Source organism: Coffea arabica, chromosome 3e (genome assembly GCF_036785885.1).
Source record: "Coffea arabica cultivar ET-39 chromosome 3e, Coffea Arabica ET-39 HiFi, whole genome shotgun sequence".
In the NCBI taxonomy this organism is placed as follows: Eukaryota; Viridiplantae; Streptophyta; class Magnoliopsida; order Gentianales; family Rubiaceae; genus Coffea; species Coffea arabica.
The window spans coordinates 17,600,321-17,628,065 of NC_092315.1; the positions used below are offsets into that span (position 1 = coordinate 17,600,321).

A 27,745-nucleotide genomic window follows, 5' to 3' on the forward strand; every position below is an offset into this window, starting at 1 on the left:
AAGTGGAAGAAATCTAGCTGAAATTTTGTTGAGAAAGGATGGAGGAAGGGCCGGCCAAGAGGGAAGAAGAAGGGAAGGGTTTGTGTGGTAGTTGGTGAAGTGATGAGGTGAAAGGAAGAAATGACATAAAAGTGCTTTGGTACCCAAAAAGTCAACAAATGAATAGGAGCCATTTAGTGCTCTTAATTGAGGTTAATTTAACTCACTCATCTCTAATCGCACAATTAACTTTTCTTAACCTACTATTGATCATCCTTAATTCTCCAAGATTATAGCACTCTCGGACCGAATTTTGACTCGAAAAACGTGTAATCGCTATTTCTTACTAAACGAGCCGCAGAAAAATTAATTTTTAGTAGCGAAATATTTTAAAATATAAAATGAGACATTGATCTATGCAAATGAAATTAAAATGAATGAAATAAATTAATTGGAGTAAACGAATAATTAAATAATTAAATAAGCCAGTAAAATAAAGTAAGTAAAATAAGAATTTGGGTCCTCACATTAAATGTCTTCTTTATTTTCAAATTTCGAATAAAAGAAAATGAACATGAGTGAAAAACTAACAATTTTTTTAAACCCATGTATATATCTATTTAATTTCACTTGAGTAGTATAAATAGTATGTAATATATCTCTATTTGATTTCGCATGCTATTCGTACTGTTCAGGTAAAATCAAATAAATATATACTTGGATTTAAAAAAAATTATTCATACATATGATCAATAAAGGATGAAAAAATTTATTTTGAAAAATGTAAAGCGTGAAAAAATTCATTTTGTGAAATATGAGGGATTATGAATCGAATTATATAAAATTTGATTTGACAATTTTGCCCTTAAAATATGAACATGTGTAAGGCACGTGGTAGATTCTGATAAAAAACTAGTCGGAAACCTAAGTAGGGATCAAATTTGACCAATGTGAATTTGTAAGGGACATAAAATTATATTTTTAAAAGTGGGGGACAAAAAAGTTATTTTGCAAAATATGAAGGACGTTTTGAATAATTTTTTCTTTTAAACAATGATCATATTTATATTTATAATAGCCAAACTAGTCAATATGGTGGAATCTTTCATAACTGCAGAATTCGCAACTTGAAATAGTGAGATTTTGTATTTCTAACTCAATCAGCAACTTTCAAGTTGCTACACCATATGAAAACTTAATAGAATTGCACATATTAATGATTATTGTGTAATCAAAAGAACATATAACAAGCAATTATAAAATTAAAATGTAATGTGAGATGATTTCAATAGTTTTATAAGTATAAAGCCAAAATTCTTAGTGTGGTCATATTTCGACACCTCATTAGCATGTTTGAACGTGCACGTGTATGTATTTATGGGAGTATGCATGTCTGTACACATGTATGCATGTGTGTGTCTATATATAGTACATTTTTTTATACAATATTAGTGTACAATTTTCTTACATTAGTAAGTTTGTGAGGACCCGAAAAATTTCTTATTTTTATTGAATATTATTGGTTTATTTAAATATTTATTCACCTATTTTCTCCAAATAATTTATTTCAACCTTCTTGTATTCAATTACGTAGAATTATGGCTCACATATATTTTTAAAATGACTTGATTCCAAAATTTCATTTTCAAAAGCTCGTTTAGTGAGAATAGTGAATATGCGTTTGGAGATAATAGCCGATTTGAGAGCACAATGACCTTGGAAAATTGGAGACTTGTACATTAGTGTTAAAATAGGTATTTTTATGTTTAAGTGCTCAAATGTTAGTTATACCATCGTTATAAGAAATTCTTAGAGATTCCACTTTATCGCGCACAACTCGGGAGTACGCGTTTTTACGCGCGCGATTAATTGAAGGACTTTAGACCTTTATTATTAGACCATTAAGAGTGAATAATAATAGTATGAATACAAGTGCATTGGAGTTTTAGTGCACAAGTGAAACCAACTCGAGAGGAATCGAGCACGAAACGCGCGCGTAAGCGCACTATCCTTAGTTGACTTTTGAAGCATTTTGGGCCACACATTCTTATGCTTCTCATGGAAGCATCACACCAGATCAAAACCCTTCTCTTCATCACCTCAAGTGGCGCTGCAACTCTGCCTTTCTTCCACTTAGCAGCCGTGCACTCCATGGAAGAAAAAGACCAACAATTCTCTTCATTTCACCTCACAATTCTTGCTCAAATCACCTCAAATTTTACGAACAACTTGCTAAACACTTGGTGAACAACCTAAGCTAGGAAAAGAGCTTGCTTTCCACGGTTTTCTTTAACTATCAAGGGCCGAAAATTTCTGCTTGAGTCACCAACAAAGGTAATCAACGATCAACCTTTCAATTCTTGGTTTATGGAAGCTACCTTGCACTTATAAGCTCATATATTCTTGTGGGTAGCTTTATTTATGTTGGAATTTGGTGTGTGGGCTCTATTAACTCCCACTATGGCTTGATGGACTGATTTTGTGAGTTTTGATGTTATTAATGTTGAATTAGTGCTTAAATTAGTAGAAATAAGTGATATTATGGATGAAAGCTCAAAGGAAGTGAAGGGGAGAATTTTTCCGTTTCTGCCCCTGTCAATGCCATGACCCTTAGAGCATTTTTTTGAGATTCAATTGACTTGTTTATGATGTATATATGTTGAGTGGGCTGTGTAGAAATTTTCATCAAAAAATTACGTGATTTGGTTGACCAAATGTTGTGATTTCGAAAGTTCATCAAAACTGGAATTTTTCCCGTATTGCTCGGGCAGTGTTTCTGTTTTGGTCATAACTTTTTACTCCGATGTCGAAATTGAGTGTTGTTTATGGAACTAGAAACTAGATATTCCCAGTTTTCCAATGGTATAAAATGTACATCCTGATTCCATCTGAGCTAGCCGTACCAACCTTGTAAATTTGACTGTTCTGTTTCGCGTCTGCACTGGAAGCTCTGCTTTGGGCAGCGACTTGATGCTCAAATATGAGCTAGTTGTGGATAGATTTTTAAAATGATTCCTTCTGTGAAATTGTATCCTTATGAGTGTAGTTTTCAACGCCACCAACCACGCTCAATTCCAAGTTGAATTGAATGAGTTGTGGCTGAAGTTCGAAACTGACTCAGGGATTGAAAACCCTCTTTTGGCTAGATGATGTCTTAACCTTGATTGGGACTTGTTGTTTCGAAATTTTTGGTGTTAATCACCTACCAAACGTATCTTGAATGTTTTTTAGTCATTTTCTACATAAATGAACTATATTTGAGATGTTTTCATTGGCCGAATATTTAGAAAAGGAAAATTTGCATACAAAGACAGATTTGCCTTGGAAATTGTGGGATTTTAGTGATTTTGTTAACCCACTTCCCGTATGTATTTTTCTATGAAATTATACAGAGGAATAGCCCTTATATGGTAGTGTAATACTGCCAAGTTTGGTGTCATTCCAAGTCCATTTCGATGCTCAACCAAAGTCCCAAAGTTTGTGATTTAAACCTGGAAAATCTTCGTTCAAAGAGGAAATTCAGCAAATTTGAGCCAGCATATCTTGGTACTCGAAACTCCAATTCTTGTTCCGCTTGTTGTGTTGAAAACTTTGATTGTAACTCTAATTCAGTTCCAAATTTCAGAGGCTAGTTCACATTGTGTGAATTTTGCCGAATTTCCAAATTTTGTCAAAAATCAACCCAAATCTGTCTTGACTTTCCAAAACAGCGACTTTGAGCCGATTTTGAATACCTTCCATTTGGAATCATGGAAAAGTGTCTTCTAAGAATTTTTGGTACTTTGGAAGAGGTTTCCAACTATACCAATTTTTTCAATTTTGGACTTGTAGAGTGTGAGATACGATTTTTCCAAGATCGTGAGACAAACCCGAAATTTCCAAACTTAAAAGAAGTTGAGTTTTTAGAACTCATCTTTTTCCTTCGATATCACTTGATCATTTTACACTTGATTTCAAAGATGAAAACTAAATTTCTCTTGTATTTTAATACTCCACTTTTGAGTCTCGATTTACGAGAAATTAAGGCTCATTTTCATGAGATTTTCTTAGATTGTACTCTAGTATAATCTTCTTCGATAATTGGGGTTTATAAGTGATTGTCCATTATTAATTACTCAGGCACGCACGAGAACCTTCAAGAGGATCCCACGGTGGACGCCTGAACTTTGAGTGACATTCCTTCTTTGATAACTTGGTGAGTGTCAAGTGTATGTTAAATGCTTATGTGATTGAGATATTAGTTGTACAAGTGTTATACATGATACGTAAACTTACCGAGACGAGGGTGTACTTTATCGCCCTCATCCCCTTTCTCGTGTAACTACGTGATACGTATTACATGAATAAATATGATTGGCAATTGTACATGGATATTACGTGCTTGATTATTATTGGTGCATGAATAGTTGAAATCTTGTGAGTTTGATACGTGCTTACTTGATATCAATGACTTGAAATTTTTGAAATGGAGTCGAGTGTGTACTTTACCGCACTCGTTCTCATTTGAAATAAATGACTCGTGCTTGACCTAAATTGAATCGCTTGACCTGACTTGAACTACTTGACGTGACTTGAATTGCTTGACCTGACGTGTCTTGAATTGGAAAATGTGCTATGGATGCATAAGTCGATTGGAGCGGTGTTTCATCGACCTCTGAACAATAGCAAGTACCACACCGATTTGGTGGGAGGTACCTCTCCAATCGTCTCAGACCTAAAAACTGAACGATTGTAAGTACCACGCCGATTTGGTAGGAGGTACCTCTCAAGTCATCTCAGTACCCTAAACCTCTGAACGATAGCAAGTACCACACCGATTTGGTAGGAGGTACCTCTCGAATCGTCTCAAACCTATAAACTGAACATTGTAAGTACCACACCGATTTGGTGGGAGGTACCTCTCGAGTCGTCGTAGTACCCTAAATCATGCTAAGTCGATTGGAGCGGTGTCTCATCGACCTCTGAATGATAGCAAGTACTACACCGATTTGGTGGGAGGTACCTCTCGAGTCGTCTCAGTACCCTAAATCATGCTAAGTCGATTGGAGCGATATTTCATAGACCACTGAACGATTGTAAGTACCACGCCGATTTGGTGGGAGGTACCTCTCGAGTCGTCTCAGTACCCTAAACTTCTAAACGATAGTAAGTACCACACCGATTCGGGTGGGAGGTACCTCTCGAGTCGTCTCAGAAACATAAATGGAATACGTGAAGTGTTACGATTTAATTATCTACCCAGGTGACGGGGTGTCGTTACAAGAAGGTATTGATTTGAACTCGGGCAAAGTAATTGAAAATTAGCTTTTGAGAGCTCTTGCCTCCTACTCAAGTGTGTTTATTATAAATTGTGAATTTATTGAATGTTATAGTTTTCACTATTGTATAAGTGCTATTGCTATTGAATTACTTGTCTTGCATGTTTTCTTGGCCTCACGAGTATCTGCTCACCCCGTTAGATTTGTTTTCCCTTAACAGGAGCTGAAGTGGGAGGAATTCTAGAGAAGCTTAATTGATGGTTCACTTGATTAGAATTGTGAATGTATTTGCTTAGAATTTGATTTTGGAAGCTGTATATTTTGGGAATGTAAAGAAATTGGGTAGATTATGAAGTAAGACTTGAACGTTTATTGAGGAATTGACCTTCCTTTATCTCTTCGATTTTAGTATCGATTGGTTATTATTGAGTGTAAATTGAATTAGTACCGAGTCCTGACGAGAGTTGGGCAGGCGTTCCGCCGATACCCTTGGGTTTGCCCTTGGGAGAAGTGGGGGCGTCACAAAATTTATATCAAGTCACGTAACATGTATTCAAATTTAAAATTTAAATCATGTACACGCGACGTACATCTATGACTACTAGTGTAAAAAAATCACTACACTATCGATGTATAAAAAGCTAATCCATATATATATATATAGACACATACATATATAAATACATATATGTGGCATACATACATATAATATGTGACAACCCCACCTCCCCCTAAGGTGAACCAAAGGGTTTGGCGGACCGTCTGCCCAACTCTCGCCGGGACTCAGTCGTTCACTTCAGTCCTCAATTAAAATCGGAATAAAACCACAGGAATAAATATAGCAACAATCCAAAACTTAAAGCGAAACTTATATACATTTCTATCTCAAAAGAGAGGACAAATATCGAATATACAAAGGTTCTCAATTCGTCATACATCCAACCCGTGCCAAGCACTAGAGCGAGAACCATTACAAAATTCAGAGATCTAGACTAAGCTAGTCTACACAAAGCTCCCGTTCTGGCTCGCCTTCCCCTGTTAAGGAAAACAACTAAAGGGATGAGTTAAAAGCTCAATGAGGTTCCGAACACATAATCAAACAATAAGTTCAATGCATTAACCATAGATAACCAATAATTCAAGAAACATTTACAATGGAAAGTGATAATAACACATTCAATAAAAGGATACGTGCTCACAGGGAGCCATTCATTCATTCGTTCATTCATTCCCTTATTCCTCCAATCATTTGAAAATGTATTTTTGTAAGTAAAACCCCTCATTTGCATTGACATTCGTTCATTCATTTCATTCACCCCCTCCTAGACATTGGCCAGGCTCCACTAGACTACAAGGTAATACTCGAGTATACCAAACATTCACCCAGGGTCACCATATCGCCCGACCAAGTCCGCTTCTGGCTCGAGTCGATCGGTAACGAAGGGCAGGGCCCAGTTCAGCCAAAAGGCTTACATTCATGCACAAGTAACGGTTCAATCATTCAATCATTGAAAATTTCACATTCGTTTAGGTCGAGTACGATAAAGTACACACTCGCCTAAAAAACTCGTTTTGGCAATCATTAAGAGCACTTAACACATTATCAACAATTACAACAAGCCATGAAGTCAAGGAAAGTATAACAAACAAGGAACACTCACCTAGTTATGCAAAATAACGTCCAAAATATCCTTCCGGATTTTACTCTCAGTCACCGATGAAACCTAAGATTAAACGAGAAATAGTATTACAGTTTATCGAGCAAAACAATTAAGTGAAATCGAAGAAACCCGATTAATTACGAGTAAAACGTAAAAAGATGACTTTCAAGTGAAAAGAGGGTATTTGGATCTGTGGACAGGAATAACGAGGGTTTCATAAACCAGACGCAAAACTAAACTCAAAAGGGTTATAAAATTTCCAACGAAAAACACTGAACCAAAGACAATCAGTATCCAAATAGATAAGCTAAGGAAATATTCTTTCTGAACCGTTTATGTGACTCAAAATCAACTTATAATCAAGTAAACATTATATACAAATGTCGTGATGAAAATCACGTGAAGGAGGACAAAATACCTTAATTTCACATTTAAAACCTCATTTGAAAGTAGTTTTCTCGTAGCCGAGAAAACCCTAATTCATACCTCTTTATTTTGGGAAGGAGTAAGTAAACATTTGGAGTTTCAAATTGAAGAGGTATCATGTTTTAAAATGGTAAAACGGTCATGATATTCACCAAGCGGAAATATAGGAGTTCAAATAGAAAGTAGCTTCTCGACCACCCTTCGAGAGCACCACTATAGTTTTATATGAAATACGTCCAACTTGACACAAAACACATTTCCAAAACCACTTTAACTCGCTCACATTACAAGAAAATAAACGGACGGCATTTCCCCTTTAAATTCTTCACTTTCACCCTACAATCCAAAAACCAATCTTACAAGAATCAACCACAATCGCACATACGGTTCATAAGCAATAAAACACATCCAATTAGGCCACAATATCCCTCAATCAAAGCGAATTAGAAACTTAAAAGCCAACTATAAGAAAACCCCCAAATTAAACCCTAAAACCAGAATTTATCCCCACAAGCGGAAATTTTCCGCAAACAATCGCAATTAACGCATACAAGTTCCATTTAACACCATCTCAATCCATCAATCCAAAGCCAATCCATGATTATCATATAAAATCAGAAAAATTCCCAATAAATCAGAAATTGGACCAACTCCACTTAAATTCACGAAACCAACCACAAAATAGCATCTTTAACCTTTACAATCCACCGATATACCATTATTAAAACAAAAAAGAACTTTCTTAGTAACTCACCTTATAACTCAAGAAAGGTAGGAACTTAAAGCTTCCCTTCCAAAAATAACTCCACTATCACCTTTAACCCTTCTTAGCTAGTCCTTGTACGGAGTAGTTTGAAAATCCAATGGTGAAATCTCAAGATTTGAGTGAAAATTGAAACTAGAAAATGAAGAGCTTCCTTGGTTTTTCTCTCAAGATAGCCGGTCAAGCAAGGAGCAAAAATGAAGATATTTTAGTAAGAATGAATAAAAAGCAGCCAGTCAAAATTGACTGCCGGAGGTGACGTCACAATCCCGCCGGATTCCAGGCCGGATTCAAGGCAGTGACGAATCAAAATTTTTTCAAATCCCTCAAGCAATCCGGCCAAGAACTGGCCGGATTTGGTCCAAAACATTTTCAATAGAAATTTTTCTTTCCAAGTTCACATGCTGCGTTCGTCCGTACTTCCAACAAAGATATATATATAATCTCGTGCAAATACACTTAATATACACAACCACACGCTCACATTTCTAATGAAAACCTTTCTTAGAAAACTTGGTTAGCAAATTTTCATTTTAAAAGGGAAGTGAGAATAAACAAGAAAAATGCGGAGAATATGTGAAAATTTTAGGGTTCCCACATAATATTTGTATGCCACATGTATGTATGTATGTGTGTGTAGATACACACACACATGCATAAGTTTGCACATATATTTACAAATACATATATATATATATATATATATATATATGTTGAAAAAAATGCTCAATTCTTTTGCATATTTTCATGTCATTATAAACCCACAAAACCAAGTAAAGAGAGTTAAAAGACCAAGGAATTGAAACTTAAGGCTTACCAAATGCATATTGTAAAAATGCTTATGGAAATTGAATATTAAAAAGGATGACAATTTAAAATATAAATATAGTGACTTGTTATACAAAAAGTTGATACTAAACCACTACAATTTGACTAGCCTTCAGGTTGTAAATACTCAGCATCTCTATAGAGATAGATGTGTTGCATATATTTTTTGTATAATTATGTTTTTTTTTTGTGATAGATTACTAGGTATTTTGGCTGATTTTGTACTAAAGTTTTTTGATTGTGGAAATGAGGTAAAAGTATTGAATTTGGAAGTTAAATGTGCATTTTTTCAAATTTTAGAAATATGGCATTGTTCAAGGGATGATCAGGACCATTTGGACCATGGGATGAAGGGAAAGGATCAAGAAGGATGAAGAACTACACCCAAGTTAAGGATACTAGAAGCTAGCTCCATTCTAATGATGCAAACTAATGAGGATTCGACATTGGATCCATGATGTACTCTCTGATATTATCTTTACCACTATATTTCATTGAAATCAGGTGTGTTAAAAGCATACTTATTCAGTCTTTTCGTTCTTGACAAATCTTTTCTCAATGTCTTGAAAGGACGCCTTAGTCGTAGTTGTCATTTTTGACATTGTTCCTTTGAATGTTTCTGGAATGACCTTTTCAATGATCATCAAACACAAGTGATTTGATTTCTCCCACCTTTTCTTATCCCTCTTTTCATCAGAGGTACTCTGATTTGTAAGAGGTGGAGGAGAATTGCTCTTAACGCAAGGTCGAGATCCATTATTCCAAAAACTATCAAGAGATTTTCTTTCTAAAACTTGAAATTTTTGCCATTTAGTATAGGAATATTATTGATGTTGATAGTAATATTTGTAAGATCATTCGTAACTGAATAGAAAACATGAAATAATTAAAACAAACTCACATAGACCAAAATAATAATAAATTCAAATAAAGGTAACCCCATCTCAAGATACCGATGTTCCATTAATATTTTATTTTTGGATAAAAATATTTACTTTGAAGTGATATCTTGGAGCAATAATAAACATTGATAATAATAATATGTCAAAAAATAAATTTTTCTTTGGGCCAATTTATAATTCACATGAAAAAATTCGAATAATCATTACATGTTTATTACTGCAAGTGCATATGTAATTTTGTTAAATATTGACCTTCTTTTGAATCGATTAATATTCACAAAATTACAAGTATCCAACTAGTTATATTCTAAAACTAATTTTCACAAAAGATGTCACTTTGATGACATATTGTTTCAATTAATTTATTTCAAAAAATATATAATCATACTAATATTCAAATTTAAAATTACACAAAATACACAAAAATTTTGATCAAAGTCAATTGTGAGCAACTCTGATCAAAATGTGGTTAAACTAGTCAAATCTAGTCAAACCCATCAATTTTTGTCAAACGTGATCAAACCAGTCAAACTAGTCAAATCTGGTTAAACCAGTTAATTCAAGTCAAATATGGTCAAATTAGTCAAATCTGGTCAAATAGATCAAGAACTATTGGACTAAAAGTTTATATCCATAATTTAACCCAAATTTATCATTCAACCCTAAAATTTTCTTAAAGTTCATAAATGTCTTATAAAACTTTATATTTAGTGGGCCAACCTTATGGATTTTTTTTATAAGACTTAAATGTCGTATTTAACTTTGTTAGGGTTCATTCAGACTAGAGAAACTCTAATTTCCTTAATATAAATATATGCATATTTATTCTTGAGAAAGAAAAAAAAGGATAAGCCAAAGTATCCAACTATTAAAACTTGTACCTTAACATATTAAGAGGTTACATATTACATGGTCCTACCATGACTTCCGAAATACAAAGTCATATCATGAAACAATAGTGAACATGAAAATAATGCTGTTAATCGAATAGGATAGCTCACGAGCCGAGTGCTCGGCTTGATAAGGGCTCGACTCGGTTCTTTTACTGAGAAAAACAAGCAGAGCTCGAGTTGTATATATACTCGTCTATTAAACGAGCCGACCTATGCTCGACTTGCTAATAACTCGACAGGCTCGAATAGTAAGGGCATTAGCGTCATTTCATTGTGTATCTGATAGCTTAACCCGAATTCATTCCCGTTCCTGGCCCTAATTTTTCTTTCCTCTTTCCTTTTCCTGTTCCACAGTCGCAGTTGCACCTTCCCAGTTCTCACCACCATCACCAATCCATCCACCACCTCACCTCCATCACCAATTTGTCCACCATCTCACCGCCATCACCAATCCATCCACCATCTCACCACCATCATTCAATCCGTGAGTCCGTGAGCACCGTTTAGGGACGCATCTCCACTTCTCGTGAATCCATGAGCAATTTGCCGTGAGTGCGCCACGGAGCCACGTCGGTAGAGCTAGGGGCTACTACCATATCACCAATTGGCTACATAATCTGATAACCGTTTCTTACCATTGCAATTTATTTTTGGTTTTAAGAGGCTGTTTAGGTTTTGCTTAATCTGGTACCATTTCTCATCTACTATATTTTAATCTGCTGAGCTTTTGCGCTTTAATGCACTGCTACCACCTTATCTTACCTTTCAATGGATGGCTATGTTTAAGCAATATTATACTGCAATTGATTGTTATGTTTGGTTGTGGACTGTTTGTCATTGCGAAGGAAATATTCTGCTTAGAATTTTGGGATTAATCTAGGGTCCTGTGACTTCTAGAAAAATCCAATACTAAACAAATAGGGCTTAAAAACTTGGAGTACAAAAGCTCTCTTACTGTCAATTTTTTTGTCTTTTTCAGTTTACAATTTGCAAATTCACAACTTTCAATTTACAAACATGGAAATATTTGCCACCTATTAACCTATATGAACCTTGGTAACCAAAGAATTCCAATGGCCAGTCGTAAAGGACTAGGCTTATAATCAAAAGTTGGTCCAAACTCTTGAATTGCCTTACTGATGAAGACAAGGGAAAGGCTCCCGTTTTGTAGATGCTTGTTTCAAGTGTCTGTACTCATGAAATTAATTTTCAATCCATGCATAAATTACTTGCAAATGCTTATCATATAACTGAAACCTACTTGACTAATGAAAACTCCCCTGGCCATGTTACATCACCAATTGTAGAAATCAGGAACTATTCTGTTGCCTATTATGTAATAATACTTACAAGATCAAGAGCTTAATTCCTTGCCACAAAATTTAAGGCTCTGAAATTCCTGAAACAAATGATTCAAAGATTACAGTACCTCTTTTTTTTTTAAAGATGACAATTGCTCACCAAAGGACAGGCATCTGAATCATGCAATATACTAATGGAAGCCAAATGAATTTGTGAACCAAACCTCACATATAATTACGTCATTGGAAATATTTTTTTTCTTTGCTTTGGGAAATTTTGTTGTTTGCCTTGCTATGTTATTGATTAAATTAATGATTGTTTTACTGATAAGGAGAAAAAATTTCAGAAACCAAGTTGGAAAAGGTTTAGATAGATGTAGGGACATGTTTGATAGTTTTAATCATAGGTTATAGATGTTTCTCTGTTATTTAATTAATCTGAATTTAAGCTTGAGATAGGAACAAGTTAAAGAAATGTTAAAACTGGCTTGAAAGAAGATTATTTCTTGGAATCTGTTTTGTTACTTTTGTACCTTATTTCCTAGAAATGTTATTCTAAATTTCTGTTTTGGCTAATCAGAAGTTATTGCATGTGTTTTGATTAAGGTATGTACAACTCTCCATTCAACTCATTTCAAGGTTCATCATCAAGTCCTATGATGAAGCAAAATAATGAAGACGTGGAACAATTGAACTACACCTAAGAAAGAGCTGATGAGATGAGTGAAGAAGAGATAGAAATAATAGAAGGTAAGGCCAATGAAGAAGGACAGAAAGTAGATGGAGATAAAAGAGCTGGTCCTTTCGAGAAAAAGCAAACGTAGAAGAAATCCAGTATATGGGATGAAATGGCAACAGTTGTGCTAGATAATGGGACAAGCAAAGTGAAGTGCAACCATTGCAAGGAAATTTTTGCCAAGAGTGCAACCGGAGCTACATCTCAGCACAAGAGGCACCTGAATTCTTGCCTATAGAGGAAGTTGGCCATTGGGGAGCAAAGCAAATAGAAGCAACAAGTGCTATCATTTATTGAAGGTCAAAGTGATGGTATCACTTCTATCACAAATTTCTCGTATGATCATGCCAAGGTAAGAGAGCTTGCATCACACATGATTCTTACACATGAGCACCCCTTTTCTATGATAGATCATTTAGTTTTCAACAAATTCATGAAAGTGACATCTCCATTTTATAAAAAGATTAATCGGCAGACTGTTAAGAAAGACTGCATTGGTACTAATACAATTGAAAAAAGGAAGCTGAAATCATTGTTGAAAGGTGCTGGTAGGATTAGTATTACCACAGATTTGTGGAAATCTGGTCAAAAAATTCAATATATGGTTGTGATTGGTTATTTTGTTGATTCTGACTAGGTGCTACAAAAACGTGTGTTGAATTTTTGCAATGTTCCTCCTCCTCATACTGGAGTTATTGTAGCTAATGCTCTAAGTAAGTGCTTTATTGATTAGGAGATTGAGAATAAGGTTTCTAACATAACTGTAGATAATGCTTCGTATAATGATGTGTGCATTAGGAGACTTAGAGAGGATTTTTCTCTAAGAAAGAGATTAAGTATTGGAGGATAAATTTTTCACGTTAGGTGTTGTGCACATATACTTAATCTCTTAGTGCAAGATGGTCTTGGTCAACTTGGTGATGTGATTGATGTTGTTAGAGAGGGGATAAAGTACTTGAACAATTCTAAATCTTGGCTTCTTGTATTTGCCAAAATTAAAAAATAACTCCAGTCGCCCTCTAGAAAGCTAATTTTGGACTGTCCAACAAGGTGGAATAGCACCTATTTGATGTTGGTTTCGGGTTTAGAGTTCAAGGATGTCTGTCTTTCCAAGATATGCAGACATTGATCTCGGATTTCACTATGTTCCAACTGATTTTGAGTGGATGAAAGTGGAAGAGGTGTGCAAATTTCTAGGAATATTTCATGAAATCGCTAACATGATTTCCAGATCCGAGTATCCAACAGCTAACATTTTTCTTGTGGAGATCTATAGGATTAAAGAGCTTTTAAATGAAAAAGCTCTTGACCCTTATGAGCATATTTGGGCTATGGCTGGAAGTATATCTGCTAAATTTGATAAGTGTTAGGGGGAAAGTAATGTGCTGCTATCTTTGGGTGCAATTTTGGATCTGAGATACAAAATGGCTCTTATTAATCATGCTTTTCAAGTGATATATGGTGAGGGAGTAGCTCCTAGATTCGTGGCTGAGATTAGAGACATTTTTATGAGCTTTACAATGAATATGTTGGTTGTCACATTATTTCCCATTCTGAACAACAACAGAGGCAGGTTGTAAAAAGGAAACAAAATGAAGGTTCTAGTTCTTCTAATCAGAAAGCTAGTAAAATGACTGGACCCACTGTTTTAACTGGTAAAGGAAAGTTTCACATGCATGTGAGTGAAATTGACAAGGCTCCACTAGAAAAATCAGATTTAGATGTTTATTTAGAAGAAGGTAGGTATGCTTGTGATGCAAATGCGAATCTGGATGTTTTGGCTTGGTGGAAAGGGGAAAGATTGAGATTTCCTATCTTGTCGAGAATGGCTGCTGATATACTCTCCGTTCCTATTACAACTGTGGTTTCAGAATCTACCTTCAGCGTTGGAGGTAGAGTAATTGATGATCGACGTGCTTTTATGTCAGTTGAGACGGTGCAAATGTTGCTTTGCGGAAATGATTGGATCCGCAGTCTTCATGGCCTAAAGAATAAGTCTCGCGTAAGTAATTGATTGGATGTTTTTCTTGTTGTTACAGTTTCATTAGATCTGATTTTCAAGAACTTTATAACTTTCATACCTTTGTTTTGTAGGAATCACTTGATGCGGCCGAATCAATCACATTTGAGGAAGTTGAACTTCTTGAGTCATTCACAACCTGATTTGGTGGCTGTTAATGTTGATTGGTGGCTGTTGATGTTGATTGGTGCAAGCTGATTTCATTCACATGTTGATTTCCCAAACTGATTTCGTTCAAAAGCTGCATCATTCACAAGTTGTTTTCGCTCAAGAAAGTTGTTTTTAACTCTTGGACAATTGAAGTTAAACATGTTGGTCAACTTGGTCTAGAGTTTGGACATTTTAGAATCTATTTAAAACTACTTGATGGCTGATGTTTAATTGTTTGGACTACTTGAATTGTGAACTGCTTGATTTGTGATTTCTGTATCTATTTCAACCGACAGATTTAGTTGTGAATTTGCCTGAAAATTTTGTTAACAGATTAGACAATAATGGTTGCTAATGTCCAGGTATTCGAGCTCGAGCTCACCGAGCTCGTTAAGCTTGGTTTGATTTTGAACTTGGGTTCGAGCTCGAGTCTCGAGCGATTTAAGCTTGGCTCGATTTTGAACTCGAGTTTGAGTTTTCATCCGAGTTTGGCGAGTTGATTTCAAACAGCTTTTGAATCTCGAATTACTAATCGAGCGAAAATAAGCTAACTCGATTGGAGGTTTGAGTCGAACTCAATTATTATGTGCTCGAGCTCGACTCAACTCGATTAACAGCTCTACATGAAAGCGGAAAGCCGTATTATGACTTGTGCCATTCAAGTTCTGTATTCATGTGAACTCGAGCTCGACTTAGCTCGATTAACAGCTCTACATGAAAGCGAAAAGCCGTATTATGACTTGTGCCATTCAAGTTCTGTATTCATGTGATACAACCAAATTAAACAATCAACTTGATCCCAAAACACGTGCCAACTAACACTAGACCATGCAAAAGTATGGAAACACGAACGAAATGGACGAAACCGAATCACAAGCCGGATACTTGTTGGCCGTTTCTTCATCAACATAATACATGATTATCCAAAAAAAATTACCTAAATTATTTCCCTAATAATCAACCATATCTCACTCTGATACCACTTGTTGGTGCTTGTTTATATTAATTTTTAGTAAAAACTATCAGCTATTAAAGCCAGAGCACTTATGGTGATTATCGAGAAAAAAACCAACAATAAAATGTGAAAGCGTACCTGGATTCATCTTGATTAACTGGAACTTGAATTCTTAGAGATTTTGAGATAGTCTTCCAGGTCAATACGTATTTGCTAATCCCTTGAGAGAGCCCTTTAATTTCTTTTTTGTATCTTTCCTGACGATGAGATATCAAGAAATAGCTATTTTGTGGTGCTAAAAATACAATAATAAGAAAATGTGTGACTCAGAGACCATAATCCTATTTATAGATAACTTTCTTGTTATCCTTTGAATTCCTATTTCAACCCATCATAGAAATAAGGATTACCCTCAAATCCCCAACATTAAAGACCCACATCGTATTAGATATATTGAAACCAAACTACAATTGATCACTTTAATTGGACTTAACCTTATTTGACAATCTATAATTAACCTTATTTAACCTTATTTGACAATCTATAATTAACCTTATTTAACCTTATTTGACAATCTATAAGACATAATTATTCACATATAAGTCCAACATTAGATTAAAATCCAACAGCTTTCTCCACCCTTCACCTGGGGAGAATCACTCACAGCATAAAACTGGGGGATGCTTTCTTATAGTAGTTGGTATCACTTTTGCAGTTATGAGGTTTTAACAATCATCTTATCCTTAGTTTTATGATTTAATTACTCATACTATTAATGACTGAATTCTTAAATTGCCTCAACATAGAATGTCAAAAAGCTTGTAGGTATTTAGATAATAAGAATCTCTTTTTCTGGATAATTGTCATGTGTGTGCCTCGGAGTAGCATATTCGTTATTTGAACCTAGGCTATTTTCCTGGTAGTTTAGCAGGCATTATATTTCTACTACTTTTCTTTGGGATAACCAAGAAGAGATAAATTTTATGAATCTAAACAAAGAGGGGTTGTCAAGAAAAGTATATCATCAAAGACTTCTTTTGGTGGATTTGTTCTACCCATATTTGAGATACAAAACTACCCAACCAAACTTGTTAAAACTGATTAATTGTATGAGAAATCAGAAATGATGTCTTTAAACGTGGTATCCATTTCAAGTCATTATATTTGTGAGGTTATCACCCAAATCTCAATTTAAGAATTTCACAATCAGGTCTGTTCTGGTATTGAACTGATATGCAAGTACTTCAAGTGGATATTAAGTGCGGTAATTGATCATTGGCAGAAGGATTTCTAGGTTCTTTTTGGATGAAATATGATTTTTTTCCTATGAAAAGATCTGCTGTTGTTGACGTAATATATCTTGTTACTTGTTGCTAACAAGTAAAAGTAGTGGTATACTGATGTTGGGCTGTAGTAGTTAAATGCACTGAGATTTTAAATTTGTTAAGTTCAGTTATTATTTCAGTTTACAACTCTGGAGTATGAATGCTATTCTATTTCTGCTACTCCTGTTATTTTAAGTGTACATCTCTATTAGACCAAATTGGATAAGACTACGGTCAAATGCTATCTTGGGTTCATTTGGTCATCAGTTATGATAGCTTCAACCACTTTTCAAGCTGGTGAACCTATCATCAATGTTAACCCCACTGATATTAGGACTTGTCAATGTTTCCTAGTGGAAGATGATGATTTGAACTACTATGGATGTCTGCAAGAATCCGTTTCCCTTGACACTGGGAGCCACCGCAAGGTGTCAACAGATGATTATGCGTATTTTGTATCCTTTATTTTTTGGTTCGTGGTTGAAATCACTTTATGCTTCAAAAAATGCCTATGATCTGCAGTATATCAAAGCGTATTGATCCATAGAGGGAAGGTCTGTGCATAGATTTGTCGCCATTCTTTGAACTCGTATGCTAGGCAATGTTTTTAAACTCGGACCGGCCAGTGAACCGGAAAAGGGACCGGTTAGTGGTTCGATCGGTCCGACCGGTTCACCGGTTCACTGCTTTTCTTTTCTTTTTTTGGGAATGCAACTTCAGTGCTAAAACTAAATTTAAAAGCATAGTTATTGATGCTCCAACATAGTTATTGATAACTTAAGTTCTTAAAATCCAATCACTAAAATAACTTAAAACTAAATTTAAGTTGAGATAATAATAAAATTCTTAAAATTTATACATGAAATGGAATGATAAACATAACCAAAATACAATTACCGCAAGTTTTCTTTCTACTTTTCCTATAAATAATGTACTAAAAAAACTCGATGAAAATTGGACATGAAATAGAGCATAATCGGTTTATGAAATATTTGCCATATTCAATTTATATTTTTTCTATTTATATTTTGTCTTTATTTCTATTTGCAACAATATTTCTGGGAGCATTTCTTACCCAATCTTTGTATCTTATGCATTCATTTATTTAAATTTCTCTTCAACATCAGTCCAAGAAAAAAAACCAAGTTGGACTGTCTGCAATTTGCATCAGTTAAAAAAACAAAAAAAAAAAAACAACCCACGGGACTGTCTTTTTCCTTGTATTCCCCCAACAAAGCAAGAAGGATACAAACTAAAATATAAAAAAAAGAACTAATGGAAGAAAACAATAATAGTTATAAAATGAAATTGCCCATAGCATAGGTGTCTTTATTATATTTTATTTTGCTAAATTCAGAATCAATTTGCTAAATTCAAAATGAACCAAAAAATAGAAAAAAGGGAATTACGTGCAACAAATTTTAGCCCAATTAAAACAAAGAACAACCATAAATTATCCAAAAATCAAAGATATATGTAGTTTAGTATTGCATTTGAGTGTATCTTTACAGGACAAAAAATAGACAAAAAAAGGACAAATTCATGTAAAAAAATAAAATAAAAAAAGAAAAAGTTGGATTAGTGCTTATTTGGATTTCCTTCAAAATTTACCTGCGAATATCAACTCTGCAACTGAGCTAAAGAAATCATGCAAAAATAGTACAAACAAGATCAATATTCAATTCACGGCTGGAATGCCAAAATGAGAAGAGGAAAAAGAAACAGAGCAGAGGAGAATGACTGAATGAGCTGCCGACACCAAGGAATTGAAGCCAACAAAGAAATAAAGAGGCTGACGTGTTTTAGACTTTTAGTGCTAGGGTATTTCAGTTTTTTACTTAATAAGTTAAGTAGATGTCCACAAATAACAAGCTTGTCTATGGCTTAATGGTAAAGAACCCTCCTTGCAATCCTAAGGACCCATGTTCGATTCTTAATAGCCACAATTTTGAAATTGCTTTTGCAATGTTCACAAAAGTTTCAAAAACCGCCGGTTTACGGTTTAAGCGGTTTTTCACGGTTCGTCCGGGTCAACCGGTTTCTAACAGTTTTTCATTAATCTCCGACTTTAACTCCAGATCGGACCGGTGGCATGTCCGGTTCGCGGTCCAATCGGTTGAACCGGCCGGTCCGGTCCGATTCTGAAAACATTGATGCTAGTAGGGCTGTCAACGGGCCGGGTCCGGGCCGGAATTCATTATTCCGGACCCGGACCCGAATTACTATACCGGACCCGGATCCGACCCGTTTACCCGACGGGTCTTTTATTATATGTTCCGGATCCGGCGGGTCCCGGATCCGGGTCCGGTCTACCCGAACAAATTTAGCAAAATTTATAATTTCTAATAAAAATGAGAAAAAAATATATTTGTAAACTAATTTCTAACTAATGCAAAGAAAAAACCAAATAAAAAAAGAAATCAAATTGACTTTATTCAAATACATCACCCTAATCAAATTATATTGATAAATATATATTTTTTAAATTATTAATTCATTTATATCCGGATCCGGGTCTAATACGGGTCGGAATACTATATTCCGTATCCGACCCGTTTTTTTGTTTGACAAAACTGATCCGGATCCGGATCCGGGAAACGGAATTAAATCCCTACCCATACCCGAAATAATTTCACGGATCCGGTCAGAATCCGGGTCTAGACCCGACCCGTTGACAGGCCTAGATGCTAGGTAGTATTTAATCATTTATTTATGACAGGTAGTATTAGCTTGTACATGTGTATTTTTCATGAACAAATACGATCCTACTTCTTTCTGCCTTTTCTGCTGTCATAGCTTGCCATACTTTTATGCACTCTAATAGTTAGTTATGTTACTAAGACATATTGTTAAATGGAAATTCCCTTTGATGACTTAGATCTATTCTTCTATCAAACACAATAAACTAAGTATACAAGAACTTTGGTGGAACTATAATCTCCAAAACCATAATAATTTTTCTTCATGGGGTTAATTAGTGAGATTATAGAACTTTAGGGGTTTATGTGATTAAGTTAGAAGTTGGGGGATTAATTAACAATATGAGCAAGTTTGTATTGGAAGAATTGAGTTAGACTCTTTCAAACCCTTCTCACTTTCTCTCTCTAAAATCTCCCTATATTCCCTTTTTTAATTAAGGTGGAAATCCTGCAAATCAAAGATTTGGAACAAGTGAGATGCTTGGAGATCCATTGATAATCTCTATTCAAGGTATGTACCAAGTTTAATTGTTACTTTATGGGTGAATTTGGTGGGACTATGTTAACCAATAAGAATTTTGGAAGGAAATGATCTCTTGATCATGACGTGTTTAGATTATTTGGTTGGCTACTTGTTTAAACTTATTTTATTGCACTTGACTGGTAGTTAAACTTTTGATAAAAAGTGACTAGTAGTTGAAATTGAAGTCCCAAAGCTTACATTTGGCTTAGAGCCAGTCCGGTTTGCTTATTTCGATTCCCATTTTCTTAGTTTCTCTAGTTTTCACTCATGAATCATTTTGTTTGGTCTTGTTAGTGCGAGAATTAGTACTAATTCATATATTGATAGTTTACTCAATTTTTTTTAAGAGTTAGAGATTTAACTTGGCTCTCGCTTTATAGGCAGGAGAGCATGTATCATGAGAATTTACTTGAGTTAAGCTGAGTATTGGTTCGTTTGGCTAATGTAAGTGGTTTCAATACTCTCTATACTTCTAACTCAAATTTAATAAATAAAAATAGCTTTAATTGCTTATCTTATTATGAAATTTGGCATGAACAGTGATACATTTCATGTATGATGTATGAATGATTATGATTATGATAATGAGGATGAAATGTTTATAATGAATTGTCACGAATCGGGTCAAAGAGTTGGCTCGAGTAATTTTTGGACCAAAATTCACTGGCCCAAAATGCTTAGCCCAAATCACAAAATAGTGTATGAAGCCAAGTTCTTAAGCCATTCATCCTTTGTATTCTTTGAATATGGGATATTATATTCTCCCCACATTAGGACTTTACATCCTCACAAAACCCGACAAAATACAGACTATCCATTTGGTCATGTTCAGATTCTAGAGATGGCACTCGCTCGATGTGGCACTGAGTCCCGTAGGCTCTATAGGTAGCCTCCATCGAACATGACACTTAGCCCACAGAACATTTGGCTCCTTACACTTCTTTGTATAGTCGGAACCATAACCTGCTGACCTAAACTCACCTTGCGCAGAGACCACGCAAGATTCGCTCTAATACCAATTGTCATGACTCGGATCCAAGGGTTGGTCCAAATAATTTTTGAACCGAAATCCACTGGCCCAAAATGGTTAACCAAAATTACAAAGTTGCCCATAGGTCCAAGTTCTTAAACTATTCCATTCCTTTGCATTCTTTCGATGTGGGATATCACATTAATGCTATGTTTGGTTTGCACTTTGAGCTCGTTATTTCTTGGTTATTGTCAATGGAACTAGTTCCTTAATTTTGTCTATCTGGCCTACATAGTGGAACAAATAGTTAGGAAATTTATGTCTGACCTACCTAGTGGGACAAATAGTTAGGTTAGGAACCTTCTATCTAACCTATTTGACAGGACAAATAGTCAGGACTGGATATCCGATTAATGATAAAGACTAAGAATTCATGAGCTTATTCGTGATTTAATAGCTAATTATTTAATGTGATTCAATTATATATTCTAATGACTTATGTATTTTGAAATGTATTATGTACCAACCTATTCATGCCAATAGATGAATACCTGAACTACTTATTGGCCAAATGTTTGTTCACCCTATTTGTTGTATTTTCGAAGGGTGATGCATTCTACGAGGAAGATTATGATACAGTTTAGGTTTAGTAGAGAAGGAATAAGACTTATTTTGTTATAGCCTTATTATGGTTGTATATTGGACTTTGTTTATTTTATTAGATAAGTAAATTTGGCAACGAATGGTGGTAAATTATAACACAAGTTGAATTTGGGAATAGTTTTGGCATTGTCATTAGAATATGATTGTAAATAGTATGAATGGTTGAGAAGATATTTTGCAAAGTATTAGTTATATAAATTATGATGCCTTGTGTCTTGTAGTCTTATTATGAGATACGGCGGTATTATATCCCAATTTTGGGGCTTGGCATTTTAGTGATATTAGAGATTAAGGTTCGATTATATTTGTAATGTAAGAATGAACAAGGATTGTATTTTCTTGGGACTTAGATTGTATGTTGGACAAAAATTGGAATGTAGTAACTTTGCACTTAGGGGTGGCCAACCTTCATGTAAATTGATCTATTTTCAATTTTGGTGTCTAAATACCACTTTGATGTTATGATTAAAGTTTGGGGAAGACTAACTTGCTCTTGCTAGTTATTGTTATTTATGATTTTCTATTTACAGCGTATGCCACCAAAGTGGAGACAAAAAGCAATTGCTGCCATTCGTGATGATGGTGAAGAATTTAATGAAAATGATGTAATATTGGAAGATCTTGGAACTAAAGGGAATGAAGATCTAGGCGGGTTTATGTCGGATGCTAGATGGACATCTTAAAGGAGGAGGACCGAGGGAACCTCTCAAGGGACTTGTGAAGGCAATGCTAGTGCTATGGCTCAAATGCTTAGTTGTGACGCGCCCCCATTTCTCCCTAAGGCGAACCAAAGGGTATCCGCGGGACGCCTGCCCAACTCTTGCTAGGACTCGGTACAATCCACAATTCAAGACTAGGAATACTTCAAATAACTTCAATACATAACTAAAGTACTCCAAAATATCTCACACTTACAATTATGTAGCTTTCAAGCTTAAATACAACCCAACGGAAAAGGGTACAATAGCCATCCGTTATAATATAATTTAAAGTCTTCAAAAGAAAACAATCTAGTACTACTCACGAGCACCCTTGGTCTCGAACCCTGTAAAAGAAAACCACAACGTGGGATGAGCTACACAGTTCAGTGAGGTTCCAAGACACTCTAACAGTTCAAATAAATCAAGTAAGTTGGGCATATCATATGCATGGTTCAAGGTTACACAATGGCATGTTATCATGAGGAGATAATCATTATACGGGTAATTTGAGACATTCATCATGAGACAGTTATCATGGTTCAAGACATTGGCATGTATAGTTCACGAGTGATTGGAGCTTATTACATGTGCGAGTAATTAAGCATGTTACAGGTATGGAGCATTAACATGAAACAGGTATCATGATATGAGTACATTGGACAGGTAACAGGTATGGAGCATATCATAGGCATGGCTCAGGATTTCATGTTGACATTTTAGCATGAAACAATTATCATGATACAAGATAAACATATACTGTAGGATACGGTGTTCCGGTGGAACTCTGTCGGTCATCTGCACCTTATGACTTCCGGATCCCCTCGGTTTGACTGGCCATCACCTTATCCCTCCAGTGGTAATACTCGAGTATACCGAAACGGTGGCCCAGGGTTCCAACCTACTCGATCGAGCCCAATCCTGGCTTGAGTAGGTCAGTAACCAAGGGCAGGGCCCAAGTTCAGCTTAGAGCTTACAACATGCACAGGTAACCAAGTAATTCGACAAAAGGTAAAATTCATCATTTGAGTAGGTCGAGTGAGGTAAAGTACACACTCGCCTAACAATGATGGACAGCTTCATATAACATGTGATTCATGATAATCAAGTAATCAAGTGGATACTTAGCACATAAGCACGTAAGCAATACAAGTTGATTTCATGGGAGCATGTAATTCGCGGATATCGAATAGTCATGTAGATTGGAAATCATGTGAGCAAATAGTCAAGTAATCAGATAGTCATGTGGGTTGGTAAACGGTTCGCGGTTAACGGTTAACGGTTGAGTAGTGACGGTTATTTGACAGGCATTTGCCATATTGATAGGCCATTATTGGCCGTTATCCCATTTTTACCATGTGAGAGTCGAGGAGATTCACTCCAACGACGTATGCAACCATAACATACCAAGTCATGTTATTCGAGCATTTCCAAGCATGAGTTATTCATCTCAAAAGAGAACGAGTGCGATAAACTACACACTCGACCCCATTTTTCAAAACCAAGTAGGCTAAACAAGCAATCTAGCAAGTTAAGCATGAATCGAGTTCATATGGTCCTTTGATATGGTTAATCATTTAACCAATTCATGTCGATATGCAATGCAAGTATACATTATTTATATAGGCATGAGTATGGTAAATATTTAACACATAGTACCTAACACTTAATAATCATGAAATGAGCATGTCCTAGACTTATTCAATTAAGTATTCCTATATGGAGCACTCACCTAATCCAAAATAAGCGAGTGGTTCTCAACAAGCGTTTAGGCGTCCGCTCCGAGTTCCTCTTGGAGATCTCCTCGAGTGCCTGAGCAAACAATAATCAATTACCACTCAATATCACTACGAATCTCTAATTATCGAGGAAGATTGTACGCTAGTGCAATCTAAGGAAATCTTATGAAAATGAACCTCAATTACTCGTAAATCGAGATTCAAGTGGAGTTTCTTAAAGTACATGAGCAATCGAGTTTTCATTTTGGAAATCAAGTATAAAATGTTCAAGTAATAGCGAAGGAATGAGGAGTACTTGAAAACTCCCTTCCCTTGGAATTCGGAAAATTTTCAGGTTTGATACGATACTTTGAAAAATTGTATCTCACATTCTACATGTTAAAAATTGGAAAACTTAGTACCATTGGAAACCTCTTTGAAAGTACTAAAAGTTCTTAGAAGACACTTTTACATGATTCTGAATGAAAGATAGTCAAAAGTGGGCTCAAAGTTACTGTCTCGGAGTACTTTAGGTTGTGTCGGGGTTGGTTTTTCGCTAACTTTGGAAATTCGGAAAAATTCACACATTGCGAACCAGCCTCTGAAATTTGTAAATCAATTAGAGTTGCAAGTAAGGTTTAGAACAGAACAAGCAGATCAAGAATCGGAGTTTCGAGCACCGAGATACGGTAGCTCAAAGTTGGGGAAAATTCGAAACTGTTGAACAAATTTTCAGATTTGAGTTTCCGACTTTGGGACTTTAGTTAGGTATCGAAACGGACTTGGATGGGTACAAACTTTGGCAATACAACACTCCTATATAAAGGGTATCCCTCTACCAAATTTCATGGAAAAATACCTTCGGGAAGGTAGTCAACTAACCAACTAAAGTTTCAAAAAATTCCTAAGGCAAAGCTGCCTTAAGCTTTTCGTTCTTCATTTCCAAACATTTGGCCCAGAAAATCCTTCAAACTTGGTTCATTTGTGTAGGCAAAGCCTAAGAAACATTTATGGTACATTTGGTAAGTGTTTAACTCCAAGAAATTCAATTGACAAGTTCACACCAAACTTAGTATCAAATCTGCCCAGAATTTAGGGTTTTCAAGAACAGGGCAGGTTTCGTATTTTGATCACAAATCACTCAATTCAACTCAGAATTGAGAATGGTTGGTGGCGTTGGAAAACACATTCATAAAGATTTAATTTCTCAGAAGAAATTGTTTTGAAATTCAGCACACAACTAGCTCAAATTCGAGCCTCAAGTTGCAGCTTCTGAACTTCGTTCCAGGAAAACAGAGAAACAGGACAGTCATCTTTAAATGGTTGGTACGGGCTGCTCGGGTGGAATCTGGGATTGCATTTTATACCATTGGGAATCTGGGAATGTCTAGTTTCAAATGCCACTGACGGCACTCGATTTCTACATCGGAGTACAGAGTTATGAACGAAACAAGCAAGCTGTCTGAGCATTACGGGAACAGTTCCTAGGTTCACCAGCTTCACGAAAATAATTCATTTGACCAACCAAATCTCAATATTTCTCAATGAAATTTTATACACCATCTATACAACATATAAACATCATATACAAGCCATTAAACCCTCAAAATTCTGCAGAAAAGGGTAAAATCAAAGCAGGGACAAAATTAGAACTTTTTACTCCATGCACTCCTTGAAGTTTCTACTAGTTATACACCATTAATCTACCATTTTGAGCACTAAACTAACATTAAATCCATCATCAAGCATGAGATCAGTCCCCAAGACAAAGGTGGGAGTTCATAGAGCCCACCCATTTCATTTTACACCATAAACAAGCTAACCAATGGCATAAATGAACTTAACTAGGTAAGATAACCTCCAAATGACAAGTTTCTAAGGTTGGATCATCACTCACTTGGTTGGAGGTTCAAGAGCAGAATTTCGGTCACTCTTTGCTCCAGAAAACCATGGCTTTTCAGCTCCCTTTTGCAGCTCAAAATACTCTTCAAGTGTTAAGCTAAGTGTGGTGAAATTTTGGTAGGATTTGAGTGAAGATTTGGTGAGGTTTTGTGAAGTAAAAATTGAGAGAGCAATGGTGGTTTGAGAGAGAGGGATGGCCGGCTGAAATGGTGAGTGGAGGGAGAAGAGAGTGATCAGAATTTAGCTTCCAAGAGAAGCTTCAAGTGTGTGGCCCATTTGTGCAAAAGTCAACTCTACTACCACGCGCACTCGCGCGCGTTTCGTGCTCGATTCCTCTCGCATTTGTTTCACTAGTGCACTAAACCTCTAATGCACTTATATTCATATAAATATTATTTACTCTCAATTGTCCCAAAATAAGGGTCTAACGTTCCTCAATTTAAATCGCGCGTGTGAAAACGCGTATCTCCAATTTAAGCGCGATAACGCGAAACTTTCGAGAAATTCTTATAACGACAGTACTAATAACTATCACTTGAGTATTTAAACATTAAAATATCTAATTTAGGTCCATTGCACAAATCTCCAATATTCCAAACTTATTGTACTCTCAATCGGTCAAGATTTCCAAAGACGTGTTCACTATTTTCTCTAAACGAGCTTCCGGAAATTAATTTTTGAAACAAATCACTTTAAAAAATATAATGGAGTTATAATTCCATGTAATTAGGGTTAATAGGGCTAGAAAATAATATTCGGAGAAATCGGGTGAGTAAATACTTATTTGAGCCAGTAAAATAAATAAAATAAGCAAAATTTTCGGGTCCTCACAGCTTAGTCATGTAGATCCTAGTGTCTTTGCCATGGCTTTCCAATTTGTTCAAGGTTTTCAACTACAACAGCAGCAACAACAAGGGCAGCAAAAAGAAGATAAGAATCTTAAACATCATTTTACTGATCTTAGTAAAGTGAATCTTCCCACCTTTGATGGAACTACGGACCCTAATTTAGTGGAGCAATGGCTGTCTAACGTTGAGAAGAAATTTAAAACAATGCAAGTTTCTGAAGACATCAAACCACAAGTTGTGACCTCGTTCCTAGTTGGAGAAGCTGAAAAATGGTGGAATGGAATGGCCCTTATTTGTAATACACCCAAGCATCCCTTGACATGGTCTAAGTTCAAGGAAGTGTTCTTGAAAAATTATTTCCCTCCGGCAATTTGGATTCATAAAATCCAAGAGTTCAATAATTTTAAGCAAAACCAAACATGTTCATGTTAGAGTGTTACTCTGAGTTCAAAGCTTTGGGTTGATTTGTTCCTTCCACCATGGCCAAGATATGCAAATGTTGGATGAAGAATTTAGGGTGCGAAGAG

The 27,745-nt window shown here is 35.6% G+C and overlaps 1 long non-coding RNA gene across 1 annotated transcript; it reads right to left on the minus strand.

Moving 5' to 3' along the window:
* Positions 1 to 22,906: 22,906 nt before the first annotated feature.
* On the minus strand, positions 22,907 to 26,565 carry LOC140038682 (uncharacterized). The gene is made up of 3 exons (XR_011842250.1): positions 26,366 to 26,565; positions 24,483 to 24,562; positions 22,907 to 23,097 (listed from the first exon to the last, which is right to left on the minus strand). It is a non-coding gene; the product is annotated as an uncharacterized lncRNA (long non-coding RNA).
* Positions 26,566 to 27,745: the final 1,180 nt, after the last annotated feature.